This window comes from Panulirus ornatus, chromosome 48 (assembly GCF_036320965.1).
Source record: "Panulirus ornatus isolate Po-2019 chromosome 48, ASM3632096v1, whole genome shotgun sequence".
NCBI classification, from domain to species: Eukaryota; Metazoa; Arthropoda; class Malacostraca; order Decapoda; family Palinuridae; genus Panulirus; species Panulirus ornatus.
This window is the reverse complement of record NC_092271.1, coordinates 1,216,229-1,236,910: the sequence shown is the minus strand read 5'-3', so window position 1 is coordinate 1,236,910 and position 20,682 is coordinate 1,216,229. Positions and strand designations below refer to the sequence as shown.

Genomic DNA, 20,682 nt, shown 5'->3' with positions numbered 1-20,682 from the left:
GAGGTGAGTTTGAATGGAGAAAAACCTGAGGAAGTGAAGTGTTTTAGATATCTGGGAGTGGATCTGTCAGCGGATGGAACCATGGAAGCGGAAGTGGATCATAGGGTGGGGGAGGGGGCGAAAATTCTGGGAGCCTTGAAGAATGTGTGGAAGTCGAGAACATTATCTCGGAAAGCAAAAATGGGTATGTTTGAAGGAATAGTGGTTCCAACAATGTTGTATGGTTGCGAGGCGTGGGCTATGGATAGAGTTGTGCGCAGGAGGATGGATGTGCTGGAAATGAGATGTTTGAGGACAATGTGTGGTGTGAGGTGGTTTGATCGAGTAAGTAACGTAAGGGTAAGAGAGATGTGTGGAAATAAAAAGAGCGTGGTTGAGAGAGCAGAAGAGGGTGTTTTGAAATGGTTTGGGCACATGGAGAGAATGAGTGAGGAGAGATTGACCAAGAGGATATATGTGTCGGAGGTGGAGGGAACGAGGAGAAGAGGGAGACCAAATTGGAGGTGGAAAGATGGAGTGAAAAGGATTTTGTGTGATCGGGGCCTGAACATGCAGGAGGGTGAAAGGAGGGCAAGGAATAGAGTGAATTGGAGCGATGTGGTATACAGGGGTTGACGTGCTGTCAGTGGATTGAATCAAGGCATGTGAAGCGTCCGGGGTAAACCATGGAAAGCTGTGTAGGTATGTATATTTGCGTGTGTGGACGTGTGTATGTACATGTGTATGGGGGGGGTTGGGCCATTTCTTTCGTCTGTTTCCTTGCGCTACCTCGCAACCGCGGGAGACAGCGACGAGGTATAAAAAAAAAAAAAAAATTATTATTATTATTATTATTATCATTATTATTATTATTATCATTATTATTATTATCACGTACTACATACCTCATAACAAAGACAGAAACAACCCACTTATAACTAAAGGTGCAAAACTCACCTTCGTCAGTAATGTTTGGATAAATAAGGTATTAGTGCCTGTGTGTGTTTGTGTGTGTGTGTGTTAGTGTTTGCAGGGTTCAGAATACAGTGGGCCCGCGCTTTCTCAGTTTGTTTGCCTGCTTTGTTTGCTTTGTTTTGCTGTATGATGGTTTGAGGCAAGTGGTAACATTGTCTCGTTGTGTGTGATGATCGGCCGGTACCAGCGAACGCTGCTAATTGCTGGTCTAATTAGTATGCGTGGAGTCGCTAATCGTGAGGGTGATCAATACCACCGACTCTTAATCAGTCCGTCTCGGGTGAGGCTGCTACTGGCCAGGCGAGGCTCACATGTGCCACCACTCTCATCCCTGACCTGAACTGCCAGACACCTTGGTGGTGTAGACGACTGTCTTACAGTGAAGACGTGTGTCACAGAGGACGACGACGACGACGACGACGATGACGACTACATATATTGTGTAGACACGGCACAAACACCTTCACGTTCTACGACAACTGAGCTGAACTGGACAAGTGATGACTGAAGTATTAATCTTCTGGAGACGTGACAGTGTAGCTGTAGGTCGACGCATGTCATGGTAGTAGTGAGTGACGCACTACAGCAGGTGAGGTAGGTAGCCTGCTACTGTGAGGGAGTGCATCTCTGGTGCATGTCATGGTAGTAGTGAGTGACGCACTACAGCAGGCGAGGTAGGTAGCCTGCTACTGTGAGGGAGTGCAACTCAGGAGATGACACGCTCGACCGTTGTGGCTCAGAGATACGAGAGACACCAGACCAGCCACCTCTTGCCCGGACCCTACTAATCTGCTGCCCTGCCCGGGCCCCATTACGCAGCTGCTACGTCCGATACCTATAAACCAACCAGCTGCCCTCTCTGACCCCCATTGACCAGCTGCCGTCTCCTAGCCCAATTAACCAGCTGCCAGGCCCTTGTCCCATTATCGAGCATCCCTTCTCTAGCCCAATTAACCACCTGCCCTGCCCTAGCTCCACTAACCAGCTGCCTTGCTGGAGCCCCATTAACCACCTGCCTTCCCTTATCCACATTAACCAGCTTCCCTGCCCTAGCACCATTAACCAGCTGCCCTGCCTGAACCCCATTAACCGTCCTCTCTCTCCCCCACAGAGCGCTGGCGGTGGCGTGGGAGCCGGAGGTGGTGGAGAGTCTGGGGAAGCTGTACCTCAACACGGGCCGCCTGGAGGACGCCCAGGCCACCTTCACCGCCGTCCTCAGACACCATCCACACAGGCTCTCCTCCAGCGTCTACCTGGTGGGTCTTGTGAGGGGTCCTGCAGCGTCTACCTGGTGGGTCTTGTGGGTCTGGGGGGGTCCTCCTCCAGCGTCTACCTGGTGGGTCTTGTGGGGGGGGGTCCTTCTCCAGCGTCTACCTGGTGGGTCTTGTGGGGGGGTCCTCCTCCAGCGTCTACCTGGTTGGTCTTGTGGGGGGAGGGTCCTCCTCCAGCGTCTACCTGGTGGGTCTTGTGGGGGGGAGGTCCTCCTCCAGCGTCTACCTGGTGGGTCTTGTGGGTCTGGGGGGGTCCTCCTCCAGCGTCTACCTGGTGGGTCTTCCTGGGTCTTGTTGTACGGGGTGGGGGGTCTTCGCAGGGTGTACACAAGGCCAGTTATCTGGTCAGAGAACGCGCCTCCTTCCCTACCAGAACCTCAAACCAGATATTGTCAGGATGGGCAGTGCTAGCGCGTAGCGCTCACCGCCTCTCTTGCTTCTCTCACCCGCCATGTTTCCTGCGTGTTCATCATCTGAGCCTCATCCAGGCTTTCACATCAGTCGTGAACCTCATCATCTTTTTCCATATTTCCGTCGTTACGTCACGCGTTCTTCACTTTTCATGGTATTGCATTAAACGTTTTTTCCAGCCTTGTCGCAGAACGCTTGCTTACGTTCATATGATAACATTTTTAAACGTTGGCCGAACGTTGGCCGAACGTTGGTAGAACGTTAGTAGAACGTAGGCAGAACGTTGGTAGAACGTTGGTAGAACATTGGTAGAACGTTGGTAGGTCGTTGGTAGAACGTTGGCCGAACGTTGGCCGAACGTTGGCCGAACGGCTTTTAGCCTCAACACGTTATTCTGTGTTTCTTCTCATATATGTATGTATTCATATACGCTTATATCATCATGTATGTATGTATTCATATACGCTTATATCATCACGTATGTATATATTCATATACGCTTATATCATCATGTATGTATGTATTCATATACGCTTATATCATCATGTATGTATGTATTCATATACGCTTATATCATCATGTATGTATGTATTCATATACGCTTATATCATCATGTATGTATGTATTCATATACGCTTATATCATCATGTATGTATGTATTCATATACGCTTATATCATCACGTATGTATATATTCATATACGCTTATATCATCATTTATGTATGTATTCATATACGCTTATATCATCATGTATGTATGTATTCATATACGCTTATATCATCATGCATGTATGTATTCATATACGCTTATATCATCATGTATGTATGTATTCATATACGCTTATATCATCATGTATGTATGTATTCATATACGCTTATATCATCATGTATGTATGTATGTATTCATATACGCTTATATCATCATGTATGTATGCATTCATATAAGCTTATATCATCATGTATGTATGTATTCATATACCCTTATATCATCATGTATGTATGTATTCATATACGCTTATATCATCATGTATGTATGTATTCATATACGCTTATATCATCATGTATGTATGTATTCATATACGCTTATATCATCATGTATGTATGTATTCATATACGGTTATATCATCATGTATGTATGCATTCATATACGCTTATATCATCATGTATGTATGCATTCATATACGGTTATATCATCATATATGTATGTATTTATATACGGTTATATCATCATGTATGTATGCATTCATATACGGTTATATCATCATGTATGTATGTATTCATATACGGTTATATCATCATGTATGTATGCATTCATATACGCTTATATCATCATGTATGTATGTATTCATATACGCTTATATCATAATGTATGTATGTATTCATATACGCTTATATCATCATGTATGTATGTATTCATATACGCTTATATCATCATGTATGTATGTATTCATATACGCTTATATCATCATGTATGTATGTATTCATAGACGCTTATATCATCATGTATGTATGTATTCATATACGCTTATATCATCATGTATGTATGTATTCATATACGCTTATATCATCATGTATGTATGTATTCATATACGCTTATATCATCATGTATGTATGTATTCATATACGCTTATATCATCATGTATGTATGTATTCATATACGCTTATATCATCATGTATGTATGTATTCATATACGCTTATATCATCATGTATGTATGCATTCATATACGCTTATTCATCAGTATGTATGTATTCATAATACGCTTATATCATCATGTATGTATGTATTCATATACGCTTATATCATCATGTATGTATGTATTCATATACGCTTATATCATCATGTATGTATGTATTCATATACGCTTATATCATCATGTATGTATGTATTCATATACGCTTATATCATCATGTATGTATGTATTCATATACGCTTAATATCATCATGTATGTATGTATTCATATACGCTTATATCATCATGTATGTATGTATTCATATACGCTTATATCATCATGTATGTATGTATTCATATAAGCTAATATCATCATGTATGTATGTATTCATATACGCTTATATCATTATGTATGTATGTATTCATATACGCTCATATCATCATGTATGTATGTATTCATATACGCTTATATCATCATGTATATATGTATTCATATACGCTTATATCATCATGTATATATGTATTCATATACGCTCATATCATCATGTATGTATGTATTCATATACGCTCATATCATCATGTATGTATGTATTCATATACGCTCATATCATCATGTATTTATGTATTCATATACGCTTATATCATCATGTATGTATGTATTCATATACGCTTATATCATCATGTATGTATGTATTCATATACGCTTATATCATCATGTATGTATGTATTCATATACGCTTATATCATCATGTATATAAGTATTCATATACGTTTATATCATCATGTATGTATGTATTCATATACTCATATATCAGCATTTATGTATGTATTCATACGCATATATCATCAAGTATGTATGTATTCATATACGCTTACATCATCATGTATGTATGTATTCATATACGCTTATATCATCATGTATGTATGTATTCATATACGGTTTTATCCTTATGTATGTATGTATTCATACGCATATATCACCACGTATGTATGTATTCATATATGCTTATATCATCATGTATGTATGTATTCATATACGCTTGTATCATCATTTATATATGTATTCATATACGCTTATATCATCATGTATGTATGTATTCATATAAGGTTATATCATCATGTATGTATGTATTCATATACGCTTATATCATCATGAGTGTCTGTATTCATAGGCATATATCATCATGTATGTTTGTATTCATATACGCTTATATCATGTTAGTATGTATTCATATACGGTTATATCACATGTATGTATGTATTCACATACGCTTATATCATCATTTATGTGTGTATTCATACACATATATCATCATGTATGTATGTATTCTTATACGCTTATATCATCATGTATGTATGCATTCATATACGCTAATGTCATCATGTATGTATGTATTCATATACGCTTATATCATCATGTATGTATGTGTTCATACGCATATATCATCATGTATGCATGTATTCATTTACGGTTATATCATCATGTATGTATGTATTCATACGCATATATCATCATGTATGTATGTATTCATATACGGTTATATCATCATGTATGTATGTAATCATATACGCTTATATCATGTATATATGTATTCATATACGCTTATATCATCATGTATGTATGTGTTCATACGCATATATCATTATGTATGTATGTATTCATATACGGTTATATCATCATGTATGTATGTATTCCTACGCATATATCATCATGTATATATGTATTCATATACCCTTATATCATCATGTATTTATGTATTCATACGCATATATCATCATGTATGTATGTATTCATATACGCTTATATCATCATGTATATATGTATTCGTATACGCATATATCATATGTATGTATGTATTCATACGCATATATCATCATGTATATATATATTCATATACGCTGTTATCATCATGTATGTATGTATTCATACGCATGTATCATCATGTATGTATGTATTCATATACGCTTATATCATCATGTATGTGTGTATTCATACGCATATATCATCATGTATGTATGTATCTATATACGCATATATCATCATGTATGTATGTATTCATACGCATACATCATGTATATATGTACTTATATACGCATATATCATCATGTATGTATGTATTCATATACGCATATATGATCTTTCTACATATCTTGGGTCATAAAGTTCAATTTTTTTTCTGTCTCTCGTGGTAGTTCATATGTCTCACTCACCAGTAATACATGTGAAGGTTTTTATCAGAATTTCTCTTGTTTCTCTCCGTCTGGTTGACTGGTGGCCACACAACGCTGCAATAGCCAGTTTTCTTTCTATTTTCATGTTTGTTCGCTGTTTCCTGTGTTAGCGAGGTAGCGTTAAGAAAAATGACATGGCCATAGAGGATAGGTTCCTACTTGGTTCATTTCTCTTTACTGTTACTTTGTTTTAGAGAGTAATAATAAAGGAGGGCAAGATATCCAGTCTGCTGCTTCCTCTCCTATGAATCACCTTCTACAACACTGGAGTGACACGTGTGTAGTTTTCTTGCCTCCATACCCACAGGTAGGAGGATACACGTAAGGTAGAGGGATACACGTAATGTAGGGGGACACATGTAAAGTAGGGGGGATACATGTGAGGTAGGAGGATACATGTAAGGTAGGGAGATACATGTAAGGTAGGGGGATACATGTAAGGTAAGGGGATGCACGTAAGGTAGGAGGGTACATATAAGGTAGGGGGGTACATATAAAGTAGGGGGATGCATGTAAGGTAGGGGGATACATGTAAGGTAGGGGGATACATGTAAGGTAAGGGGATACACGTAAGGTAGGAGGGTACATATAAGGTAGGGGGGTACATGTAAAGTAGGGGGATGCATGTAAGGTAGGGGGATACATGTAAGGTAGGGGGATACACGTAAGGTATGGGGGTACATGTAAGGTAGGGGGGTACATGTAAAGTAGGGGGATACATGTAAGGTAGGGGGATGCACGTAAGGTAGGAGGATATATGTAAGGTAGGAGGATACACGTAAGGTAGGGGGATACATGTAAGGTAGGGGGATACATTTAAGGTAGGGGGATAGACGTAAGGTAGGGGGATATGTGTAAGATAGGGGGATACATGTAAGGTAGTGGGATACACGTAAGGTAGGGGGATACACGTAAGGTAGGGGAATACATGTAAGGTAGGGGGATACATGTAAGATAGGGGGATACATGTAAGGTAGGGGGATACACGTAAGCATTAAACATTTTCATTATTACATTTCATTATTACATTTTCATTATTACAGTGTTGTCGCCTTTGGTCAAAGTTCTCGTTATCTCAACCAGTCGTTACTTGTCTTGAAGTTCTTATCTTATCAACGTGAGTCTTGAATGTATCATAACGTATCCTGGGTCTGTGACGTATCCTGGGTCTGTGACGTATCCTGGGTCTTTGACGTGTCCTGGGTCTGTGATGTATCCTGGGTCTGTGACGTGTCCTGGGTCTGTGACGTATCCTGGGTCTGTGACGTATCCTGGGTCTGTGACGTATCCTGGGTCTGTGACGTATCCTGGGTCTGTGACGTGTCCTGGGTCTGTGACGTATCCTGGGTCTGTGACGTATCCTGGGTCTGTGACGTATCCTGGGTCTGTGACGTGTCCTGGGTCTGTGACGTATCCTGGGTCTGTGACGTGTCCTGGGTCTGTGACGTATCCTGGGTCTGTGACGTGTCCTGGGTCTGTGACGTATCCTGGGTCTGTGACGTGTCCTGGGTCTGTGACGTATCCTGGGTCTGTGACGTATCCTGGGTCTGTGACGTATCCTGGGTCTGTGACGTGTCCTGGGTCTGTGACGTATCCTGGGTCTGTGACGTGTCCTGGGTCTGTGACGTATCCTGGGTCTGTGACGTATCCTGGGTCTGTGACGTGTCCTGGGTCTGTGACGTATCCTTCGTTCTCGATTTCTTTCTTGTTTTGTCTCAGTAGCAAAACACCAAGACACTGCCAACTCTTCCGTGGCTGACTTGATCATTTTTTCCTCATTATATTCCTTCATGTTCTCCTTCTACCATTTTCTGAGTATATCGAAGTCTTTTTGTAGTGTTTTCTGTTTTTTTGTGTCTGTTACTTTACTTATTCTTTTGTCATGTGGAGAGCAATTGTGTATACCTTGCCTCATATCTCCATCTGTGTCTGAGATCATAATTCCAAAGAAAAATTGAAGCTAATATCCTTCCTTGTGGTAGAGTTAATAGCACATCGTCACCACACACGCCTCCACTTGCTACCCTTCTTAATTTTCCGTTTGCTAAAACCTCTTCAGTCCACCTTGGTCCACCTCCAATGTTTCATCACACCACTTCCTCATCTAATACCCCATAAGTTATTTTGTTAAATCGTTAACTCACTGTCTAGTGAACTAGCGGTTGGTTTTGCTGTGGTCATCTTCGTCTTCTTCTGTAAGTAACTCTCTTGCTTCCCTTGTGTTACCTTCTGTCATGTTGTTATCTGTAAGACTACACTCAACACAGTGATCAGTTCTGGCGGTCAGTTTTTGCTGTTGCATCAGCTGGTGGCAAGTTGTGTTCTATATTGTGAATTTCATAATAATCTCCCGGTTTAAAGATCCGGCCTCTGATGTCTGGCTCTTTGCTTTATTCATATATGTAAATGGAACTTTTGGATTATATTCCATGCAATGTGATACTTTCAACTCGTTAACTCTTTTCTCGTCTACGTGTCTCCATGATTTCCTTGTCAGCATATCGCAATAATTTCATAATTCCTCTACGTTATCTCTTCTTATTACATACCTAACTAATGTCTTCCATTTTCTCCTGTTCATCAACAGATTCTCTCTCTCTCTCTCTCTCTCTCTCTCTCTCTCTCTCTCTCTCTCTCTCCGTTGGGGAAGATGAACGGGCTGGTTGACTGTGGGTCAGCTGCCGCAACCAGGGATCGAACCTGGTATGCGATCGACTTATATCTGCCAGTGAGTGCATCATGATCAGCAATGCTAACTGGTCACCACTGAGATAAAGACTTTCTTATCATTTCTTTTCTTTCATACTATTCGCCATTTCCCGCCTCAGCGAGGTAGCGTTAAGAACAGAGGACTGGGCCTCTGAGGGTATATCCTCACTCGGCCCCGTTCTCTGTTCCTTCCTTTGGCAAAAAAAAAAAAATCTTATCATATCCTCATAAAATCTGTCTTTCATAGTAATATTCATATCTAAAGCTGATAATCCTAATTCCCCGATTCGCATTTTCTGTGACATAATCATGAGATGATTTTTTCTAACTTGTTGATCATAAAATTATCATACCGCCTTGTTTAGTGTTATCTCTGAAGGTCTCATACCGTCTCAGTTTGCTTCATTCTTAATTCTTTTCGTTCAGTCAGATTTTCTTACCATAATAACGAGTATCATGTTAAATTGGTTATATCTAAGGTTAGAACTGTCATACATTAAGCTTTGTGTACATATATATGATAACATGAACCATCCCATGTTTTTGTCTTTTGAAGTCTGTGTTTGTTTGATTTTCACTCATTCTGTTTTCTTGGACATGTGGTTGTTTTCTTTAGTCACCTTAGTTTCCTTAACATTTTCTTCAACACATCTGCTACAGTATGGATCGTCCTCATGTTTATATCACTCCTTTCACTGAGCTCTGGACTACTTGGTCAGCCTTCTGCAACCATCGTCATACAGTTTCTTCTCTTCCTACCTTCTCGCTGATTCCAATATAGCCATTTTGGTATTCTTCTGTTCTCTCTGTCTTATCATCATGCACATCACGTTTTCTCTACAGCCTTCCATGTGACCATCCTTGGTTATCACACTTTCCGTTCTTTATCGTTTGTGATATTTCTATGACTCAAGGTTTTCTGTCACGTGAGAAACCTTTCTTGCTCTAATGATACTCAGGGGTGGGTGAGTGGGGGTCTGGGGGTGAAACATCATCTGTAGCGCCATCTGCAGTCAGTGAATCCAATTTTTTTCCCCAAATGACTATCCTGAAATGAGCAACTGAATGCCTGATCTGCAACAGCAAGGATTCGAACCCGACACCATTTGCGAGGATTGCTGGGTACGGTAACCACTCGGCTATGCTCGCCCCTAATAGGGAAATGAATATTCGACTACATAATTCATAGGGATGGAAACATGTTTAAGTTAGCATATACAGGAAACCTACCAATGTATGCTCATATATCCATTATTACTCATCTCAACATGACAGAGTTAAATTATTATCATTCCAGTCCATGTTCCTTACGGCATTGCGTATATGCAGTCGAGAGTATATTAATGATGAGTTTAAGAAGACATATTCTATTGGATCCAAGTTAAGTATCCTGATCTTTCTTTCATAAATCTCTTAAGTTGGCAAAGAAATCATTTTACAGAGTCGAACTCAAGAACCTTGAAGTTCTCTCTTTTAATAATAATTTTACTTTACTTCCCATGTTGCTTAAATCCTTTAATGTAAATGTTGACTTCAGCAACAATAATACTATAAAGAATATCTTAATCATGAACTCACCCGAAAATTCCGCAGGGTGCGTTTATAGAGTATCATGTGAAAATTTTGAAAATTTTATGTTAGGCAGACTAGTAAAGATCTTTCTGTTAAACATTAGCAACAGAGATATGAGAACAGGACAAGAATATCAAATGCCTTGTTTAATCATTTCAACAATATGATCACTGTATTGACAGGAGTAATGCCATATCAGTTATAAACTCTAACACTTTTATAGCGAGATATATCATTGAATCTTCTATAATAGAAAACACAACGAATTGTGACATAAATATTAGTGAAGGCTTATACAAATTAGATAGCTTTATTTGTCTACATGACAAAGTGTTATGATAAGCGTGTTACCAGACCCGAACGCACCCGACCTCCACAGGTAGCCACTTGTTTACCAAATGGCGTCCTAGCTACGTCTCTTCGTTGTATACCAAATGACTGTTATATTTCTCTCTTGTCTCTCCCCTGATGATGTGATCATCACACGAAAGCAAAAATGGGCATGTTTGAGGGTATAGTTTTTCCAACAATGTTATATGGTTGCGAGGCGTGGGCTGTAGACAGAGTTGTGCGGAGGAGGGTGGATGTGCTGGAAATGAGATGTTTGAGGACAATATATGGTGTGAGATGGTTTGATCCAGTAAGTAATGAGAGGGTGAGAGAGATGTGTGGTAATAAAAAGAGTGTGGTTGAGAGAGCAGAAGAGGGTGTTTTGATATGGTTTGGTCACATGGAGAGAATGAGTGAGGAAAGATTGACAAAGAGGATATATGTGTCAGAGGTGGAGGGAACGAGGAGAAGTGGGAGACCAAATTGGAGGTTGAAGGATGGAGTGAAAAAGACGTGCAAGGAATAGAGTGAATTGGAACGATGTGGTATACCGTGGTCGACGTGCTGCCAATGGATTGAACCAGGGCATGTGAAGCGTCTGGGGTAAACCATGGAAAGTTCTGTGGGGCTTGGATGTGGAAAAGGAGCTGTGGTTTCGGTGCATTATACAGGACAGCTAGAGACTGAGTGTGAACGGATGTGGCCTTTGTTGTCTTTTCCTAGAGCTACCGCACGCGCATGCGGGGGCAGGGGGTTGTCATTTCATGTGTGCCGGGGTGGCGGCGGATTGAATGAAGGCGGCAATTATGAATCATGTACATGTGCACATATGTATATGTCTGTGTATGTATATATATGTATACGTTGAAATGTATAGGTATGTATATGTGCGTGTGTGGACGTATATGTATATGTGTGTGTATGTGGATGGGTTGGGTCATGCTTTCGTTTTTTTCCTTGCGCTACCTCGCTAACGTGGGAGACAACGACAAAGCATAATAAATGAATAAATGAATATATATATATATATATATATATATATATATATATATATATATATATATATATATATATATATATATATATATAAACATATATATATATATATATATATATATATATATATATATATATATATATGGGAGGGTATTGATTGAGAGGGTGAAGGCATGTACAGAGCATCAGATTGGGGAAGAGCAGTGTGGTTTCAGAAGTGGTAGAGGATGTGTGGATCAGGTGTTTGCTTTGAAGAATGTATGTGAGAAATACTTAGAAAAGCAAATGGATTTCTATGTAGCATTTATGGATCTGGAGAAGGCATATGATAGAGTTATAGAGATGCTCTGTGGAAGGTATTAAGAATATGTGGTGTGGGAGGCAAGTTGTTAGAAGCAGTGAAAAGTTTTTATCGAGGATATAAGGCATGTGTACGTGTAGGAAGAGAGGAAAGTGATTGGTTCTCAGTGAATGTAGGTTTGCGGCAGGGGTGTGTGATGTCTCCATGGTTGTTTAATTTGTTTATGGATGGGGTTGTTAGGGAGGTGAATGCAAGAGTTTTGGAAAGAGGGGCAAGAATGCAGTCTGTTGTGGATGAGAGAGCTTGGGAAGTGAGTCAGTTGTTGTTCGCTGATGATACAGCGCTGGTGGCTGATTCATGTAAGAAACTGCAGAAGCTGGTGACTGAGTTTGGTAAAGTGTGTGAAAGAAGAAAGTTAAGAGTGAATGTGAATAAGAGCAAGGTTATTAGGTACAGTAGGTTTGAGGGTCAAGTCAATTGGGAGGAAAGTTTGAATGGAGAAAAACTGGAGGAAGTAAAGTGTTTTAGATATCTGGGAGTGGATCTGGCAGCGGATGGAACCATGGAAGCGGAAGTGAATCATAGGGTGGGGGAGGGGGCGAAAATTCTTGGAGCCTTGAAGAAAGTTTGGAAGTCGAGAACATTATCTCGGAAAGCAAAAATGGGTATGTTTGAAGGAATAGTGGTTCCAACAATGTTGTATTGTTGCGAGGCGTGGGCTATGGATAGAGTTGTGCGCAGGAGGGTGTATGTGCTGGAAATGAGATGTTTGAGGACAATATGTGGTGTGAGGTGGTTTGATCGAGTAAGTAATGTAAGGGTAAGAGAGATGTGTGGAAATAAAAAGAGTGTGGTTGAGAGAGCAGAAGAGGGTGTTTTGAAATGGTTTCGGCACATGGAGAGAATGAGTGAGGAAAGATTGACCAAGAGGATATATGTGTCGGAGGTGGAGGGAACGAGGAGAAGTGGGAGACCAAATTGGAGGTGGAAAGATGGAGTGAAAAAGATTTTGAGTGATCGGGGCCTGATCATGCAGGAGGGTGAAAGGCGTGCAAGGAATAGAGTGAATTGGAACGATGTGGTATACCGGGGTCGACGTGCTGTCAATGGATTGAACCAGGGCATGTGAAGCGTCTGGGGTAAAGCATGGAAAGTTCTGTGGGGCCTGGATGTGGAAAGGTAGCTGTGGTTTCGGTGCATTATTACATGACAGCTAGAGACTGAGTGTGAACGAATGTGGCCTTTGGTGTCTTTTCCTAGCGCTACCTCGCACACATGAGGGGGGAGGGGACTGTTATTCCATGTGTGGCGAGGTAGCGATGGGAACAAATATAAGCAGACAGTATGAATTACGTACATGTGTATATATGTATATGTCTGTGTGTGTATAGATATGTGTACATTAAAATGTATAGGTATGTATATTTGCGTGTGTGGACGTGTATGTATATACATGTGTATGTGGGCGGGTTGGGCCATTCTTTCGTCTGTTTCCTTGCGCTACCTCGCTAACGCGGGAGACAGCGACAAAGCAAAATATAATAATATATATATATATATATATATATATATATATATATATATATATATATATATATATATATATATATATATATTCCTACGAATCCACGGGAAAAATGAAACACGAAAAGTTCCCTAGTGCACCTTCGTGTAATAATCACTTCCTCAGGGGAGACACAAGAAAGAAATATAACAGTCAGCTGATATACAACGAAGAGACGTAGCTAGGACGCCATTTGGTAAACATGCGCTTGACCAAGACAATCACATGTTTACCAAATGGCGTCTTAGCTTCGTCTCTTCGATGTATATCAATTGACTTATATTTCTCTCTTGTGTCTCCCCTGATGATGTGATTATTACACGAAGGTGCACTAGGGAACTTTTCGTGTTTCATTTTCCCCGTGGACTTATAGGAATATACTTGATCACGCGCAAAATTGTGATCCTTTCCAATATATATATACATATTTCCTAACCTAAGCCAGGTACCCAATGTATTGACCAACCTTGAGGGATGAATGAGCAACATAGAAGGCTGTTGACAGATTGTAGTGGTCAGGATTCGAACCCATGCAGAACCCAGCCTCGGCTGCCCATTGTTGTTTCATGGTCAGCAACGTTACCCGCTAGGCCAAAGAGGTGGACACAGGCTATGCATTGGGTCAATAAACTCATAGTCCAAATTTCTATATAAATTCCTCTTGTAGAAATCACAGTAAAACAGAGCAGATCAGTGGATGTTTCCTTCTACGTTTTCCTCTATTTCACACCTTTCCTCTGAGAGAATGCTTGCATGTCTCGTGTATTACCACATCAGAACTGTTATTCCCTCCTCATCAGTGTTGTCATTCTGTCTTCTCCTTCCTATGATGAAGCTAACTTTTCCTTTCATTTGGTTAATTTTTCCTTTCTCAACATTTCTCCTCAAGTGCAATCATTTACATCACCACCACTTCCTCACCTTCATCATCTATGTCACCTATTCTGAGAGAGAGAGAGAGAGAGAGAGAGAGAGAGAGAGAGAGAGAGAGAGAGAGAGAGAGAGAGAGAGAGAGAGAGAGAGAGGACAATGTCTCCCAGTCTGCTGACTGATACTATAACTTCTTTCGTTTCTCGTCGACGTTGTAGTGAGAACAAACACGTCAGACGAGGCTGCGCTTGCCCCTTGTGACGTCAGCATCTTCACTGGCCTCTGCTGCTCATCATCACGTCATCCTCAACGCATCTCAGAAGTCCCTCCCATGGCGGCAGTTCACCCCAGCTGATGCCTTGCCTGTCTCAATCCCTTGTCCCTCTCCCATGTTCCTGAACTCATCCAGTTTCTCTGTCCTTCTCACATTTCCTACTCCATTCTCTTCCACGCCACTACCATATCTTGCTCTCATGCCCCACTCTCCTGTCCCTCTCCCCTCTCCCACTCTCCTGTCCCTCTCTCCTATTCCACTCCCCTGTCCCTTTCCCTTGTCCCACTCACCTGTCTCTCTCCCTCGTTCCATTCTCCTGTCCCTCTCCCTTGTCCCATTCTCCTGTCCCTCTCCCTTGTCCCACTCTCCTGTTCCTCTCCCTTGCCCCATTCTCCTGTCTCTCTCCCTTGTCCCACTCTCCTGGTTCATCCCCCCCCCCCTCCTCCAGCCCTGTCCCATCTCTCTGTCTTCCTCTTCTTCTTCCTCCTCCTCCTCATCTTCTTTCTCCTCCTTCTCCGCCATCTTCTGAGGCCCCGGACAGATAACCCCGCGATATGTTGATCCAGGTGGCTATTGACAGTCCTGTCTATATGACAACACGGGACACCAGACCCAGGTGGCTATTGACAGTCCTGTCTATATGACAACAAGGGACACCAGGGCCAGGTGGCTATTGACAGTCCTGTCTATATGACAACACGGGGCACCAGACCCAAGTGGCTATTGACAGTCCTGTCTATATGACAACATGGGGCACCAGACCCAGGTGGCTATTGACAGTCCTGTCTATATGACAACACGGGGCACCAGACCCAGGTGGTTGTTGACAGTTCTGTTTATATGACAACATACAGCACGTGCCGCAGGCCTGATAAAGATGGCCTGGATCTGTGCCACAGGATGAAGCAGGGAGGTGAGGTTCTAGAGGAGGAGGATGTGCGAGGTGGAAGAGGAGGAGGATGTGTGAGGTGGAAGAGGAGGAGGATGTGTGAGGTAGAAGAGGAGGAGGATGTGTGAGGTGGAAGAGGAGGAGGATGTGTGAGGTGGAAGAGGAGGATGTGTGAGGTGGAAGAGGAGGAGGATGTGTGAGGTGGAAGAGGAGGAGGGTGTGTGAGGTGGAAGAGGAGGAGGATGTATGAGGTGGAAGAGAGGACTGAGGAAGAGAAAGTGAGGGAAATGAACGACCAGGAATACCTAAGTTTGGTATGGGAGGGAGTGTGAGTGAGAGATATCAAAATGTGGAAGGGGTAAGTAGAACAGGAAGGCAGGGGGTGGGAGGGGGGGGGGAGCAGGTAAGAGTGGTTGAAAAAGGAAAGGAAGAAGGAAAGGTATGGAAATGAAAGCTCGGGTGAATGAGAGGGGAATTATGGAAATGACCCCTGTCATTCCTGAGTGTCTGCCAGCGGTTGCCTACCCTAGATATCATATCTTTATATCTTATTGACCTTTGTAGAGGACGTGTGGCACCATGACGGGAGGAGGCTGTCAAGTGTAGGGTGAACAGACTCCACCATCGATAGTTTCAGATGGTTCGTTGGTACCTTCTATGTTTCAGAAAATCTTATGGCTCAGTTGTCGTAATCTGTCTCAAGATTAATTTTCCATAATCACTTTTTTCCGAATTCCTTTCAAATGCTTCTTGATTTGTTTATAATGTTTCGTTATATACGATGTTCGGTTAACATATTTTCTTGTTTGTTTCAATGTTGATCATATGTACGATTTCTTTCCATCTTTCGCAGTTTCTATTGCGTCTTCAAGCCGCCACGGGCTCGTTTTCTCTCCTGACCAGGGCTTCCGTGCTCCATTTTCTGCTGGCAGGTCCATTCGTGCCACTCAGGGACCATATATCCTCAGGCAGTGCAGGTCACGACCAGAATATGGTGCTCCAGCGTTGGGGAACTTCATTACCGAGTTGTTCCACGGTCAATGTACTTAACTGTAATACGAAGATGTTTATCGAACCTTAACTTATTATTCTACTTAGAATGTATTGTGCGTTACCTGAGTAATAATGTACCTCGAGAATATTGGGACATGGGAGACAGCAGTTCTTTAACCTCTGTGGAGGTTGTCATAAGCAGTTTGGCACATTTCTCTTACAAGATTCCTGAAGCAGTCAGTCAGCCAGCCTTGTCAACCAAGAGGGAGGGACCAGAGATCAGGAGGAGGTGTGGTGTTGTGGGATGGGAGTAGCACACCTGAGGAACAGGTTTTCAATGTCTTCAGTGTAATAGTTGCAACTTAGACATGGTCTTGAGAAATGATGTAATCACTGGTTGTTCTTGGACATGGTCTTGTGAAGTGGTGTAAACAGTGGCTGTCATGCTGGAGAGATGGATGGTGTCCAGAACACAAACGAGAAAGTGCAACTCGTGCATGTGTGAGAAGTGTTGTTGTGTTTCAGGTGTATGTCTGGTGAGGTGGAGTTACAGCTGTGTTAGGAGAGGGTTACTTAGTGCTTGTAGAATTATTACACTGTGAATGTGTTTGGTTGATACTGAGCTTGCTGGAGAAGAGGCATGTACGGATATATAAGATGTGTGGCGGAGATGAGCTTTTTCTTTCTGTTTGGTAGATGTTGGATTGTTATGAAGTGGCATGGGTTGGAGAGGTCATGCACCCTTGTATGATATTGGCAACTGAACATGTAGTGTCGCTGCGTGGGTGGTGGATCACTGTGGTTGCTAATCAACAAAACATTTTCTTATAGGTTTTCCTTTTTGTGGTTATTAGGTTAGGTTCTGGTGTGTTGACGTTTGAGAGAGTGGGTGATTAGGTAAGTGAGGCGTAGTTTACGGTGTAGTGGAGGAAATGTTTGTAGAGAACACTGAAGGTTTCTATGCCTTGTCTGAAGCTGGTGCCAATAAGCTTTCTGAAATGTTTGTAGAGAACACTGAAGGTTTCTATGCCTTGTCTGAAGCCGGTGCCAATAAGCTTTCTGAAATGTTTGTAGAGAACACTGAAGGTTTCTATGCCTTGTCTGAAGCTGGTGCCAATAAGCTTTCTGAAATGTTTGTAGAGAACACTGAAGGTTTCTATGCCTTGTCTGAAGCTGGTGCCAATAAGCTTTCTGAAATGTTTGTAGAGAACACTGAAGGTTTCTATGCCTTGTCTGAAGCCGGTGCCAATAAGCTTTCTGAAATGTTTGTAGAGAACACTGAAGGTTTCTATGCCTTGTCTGAAGCCGGTGCCAATAAGCTTTCTGAAATGTTTGTAGAGAACACTGAAGGTTTCTATGCCTTGTCTGAAGCTGGTGCCAATAAGCTTCCTGAAATGTTTGTAGAGAACACTGAAGGTTTCTATGCCTTGTCTGAAGCTGGTGCCAATAAGCTTTCTGAAATGTTTGTAGAGAACACTGAAGGTTTCTATGCCTTGTCTGAAGCTGGTGCCAATAAGCTTTCTGAAATGTTTGTAGAGAACACTGAAGGTTTCTATGCCTTGTCTGAAGCTGGTGCCAATAAGCTTCCTGAGGGCCTTTGATTTGGTTCATGTTTTTGTGGTGATGTTTGTGGTGTGAGGAGCGAACGCTTTGTGCATCTCGTATGTGATATCAACCATGGTTGGCGTGTTGGTGAGTGGAAGTATATAGTCTTCCAGGGTTACTGGAGTGTGGAGGATGGAATCGTGTCAGTCAGGGGAATCAAGAGGTTGTTATCAAGAAGTTATTATCAAGAGGTTGGTATCAATATGTAGTTATCAAGAGGTTGGTATCAAGAGGTTGTTATTTAGAGGTTATCAAGAGGATGGTATCAAGAGGCTGTTATCAAGATGTAGTTATTAAGAGGTTGTTATCAAGAGGTTGGTATCAAGAGGTTGTTAGCGAGAGGCTGGTATCAAGAGGATAGTGTCATGTATCTTGTTTTGTGAGAACATGTCTGACGACAGAGCTGAATATTATGTTGATGTCTTTAACCACTGGGACTGTGGGGAGGGTGGACGTGGCTTGTTGAAGCCATCCAAGATGTTTTGTGTGATGTCTGTGTGGTAGTGGAGTGTCTGGGCCTAAAATAGTGCTGCAGGTAAGAGTGGGTTCCTTTGCTTGATTCTCTCATCTAAGTTCTTTGAATGAGCTTCGATGCTGATGATAGCAATGTATGGCGCGGTAAGAGGAAGGGAGTCCGAGGGGTGTCATAATGGGGACTATGACGGCAAGTTTCCAGGTATGATTGCTACTTGGGCTACAACTTGGCTGTGGAATTACATTTACGGAACGTTCACATGTCATTGCCAGTTGCAGTGGTGTCCCCTGACTCCAGGTGCGCCAGGTAACACTGCAAATGAGACGTCAGCTTCGACAAAGCGTTATCAACATCATCAGAAGTAAAGGATCAAGACTACGTTGAAGGCCTTCCCGTCCGAATACCAGAACTGGAGAGTAGGACAGCATGTCAGAAGTTCCCCGAGAGCAGGACTCTTACAGCCAGCTCGTGGGTCCTCCTCTACATGGGTCTTGGTCAGGCCAGCATGGAAAGCATGACCGAACATGACAAGCTTAGTCCACCATGGCTAAGGCTCGGCTGTCCGAGACGACTTCATCTCATCTGCTTTGCTTCTGGGCCGATGATGAAGTAGTTTTAGATTAGTTATTAGCGTAGTTATTCCACGTCCTCGTTCCAGTGAGGATATCAGGATCATGTTTATCTGTGGATCTCAGCTAAACCTCTGGCAGAAATTCAGATAACATTTTACAGGGAGTTACAGTGGAACAGAAGAGAGCTGAGATGGCAATCTGAGAAGCTGCGCAGATCCTAGCATCGAAAACTAAAAGGTAGGGTTGTTTGATCCTCTTTTGGGTCATCCAGAGGTTCAAAATCTCCTCCTATATAGAGTTCTGTGTATTCTTGCTTTTTTTTCAAGTCTGTACCAATAGAAGGGTGGAGAAGCCCTGATGAAGTAGACTAATTTTGCTAAGGTTACAAATTTAATGAGAATGTACAGAGCATCTTGGGCATCTAAGGCGTGGATTCTGTCTTCTATCTTTCTTAAATCTTCAACATTTTCAGTTAAAAGACATCAATATCTCTGGACCCCTGGAGCGCACCGAGCAGCATGCTGTCGTGTGGGTTGATAGATGAAGCTCTTGGCAATCCAACGGATAAGCTCTCAGCTATCTCTGGGGGAGGAGTTGATGACTTCGCACTTTGAAGGGTTAAGGGAGAGATTCCTCGATTCACCAAGGTCTTTCACAGGAGCCAGTCAATAGGAGAGAGGCAAGGGAATCACCACGCTGGTCCCATGCTTGAGGGCGCAGGCTCCTGCTTCACAGTCTGAAGGAATGGCAAAGCAAAGTTGCTTCGGAGCTCACAGCCTCTCTGGCTCTTACTAAGACGACGTAGGGCATTAACGACGCAATGGATCTGACGCCAACATGCCTCACTTTCAGTGCAAACTGGAAGGTGTTGATAATTCCCGAAGCAGCGATGGTGTTCCTGTCCTCTGTGGTAAAGTTAACAGGGTCTGAGGTGCCAGGTTTGTGTTTAAGTTGCCGTAAATTCCTACGTTCGTGAAGAATGCGAATTAGACTT

At 42.1% G+C, this 20,682-nt stretch overlaps 1 pseudogene; it reads left to right on the top strand.

The window, feature by feature from the left end:
- The window catches only part of LOC139764050 (protein O-mannosyl-transferase TMTC1-like), a 571,510-nt pseudogene that overhangs the window by 517,409 nt on the left and 33,419 nt on the right, over window positions 1-20,682 (top strand).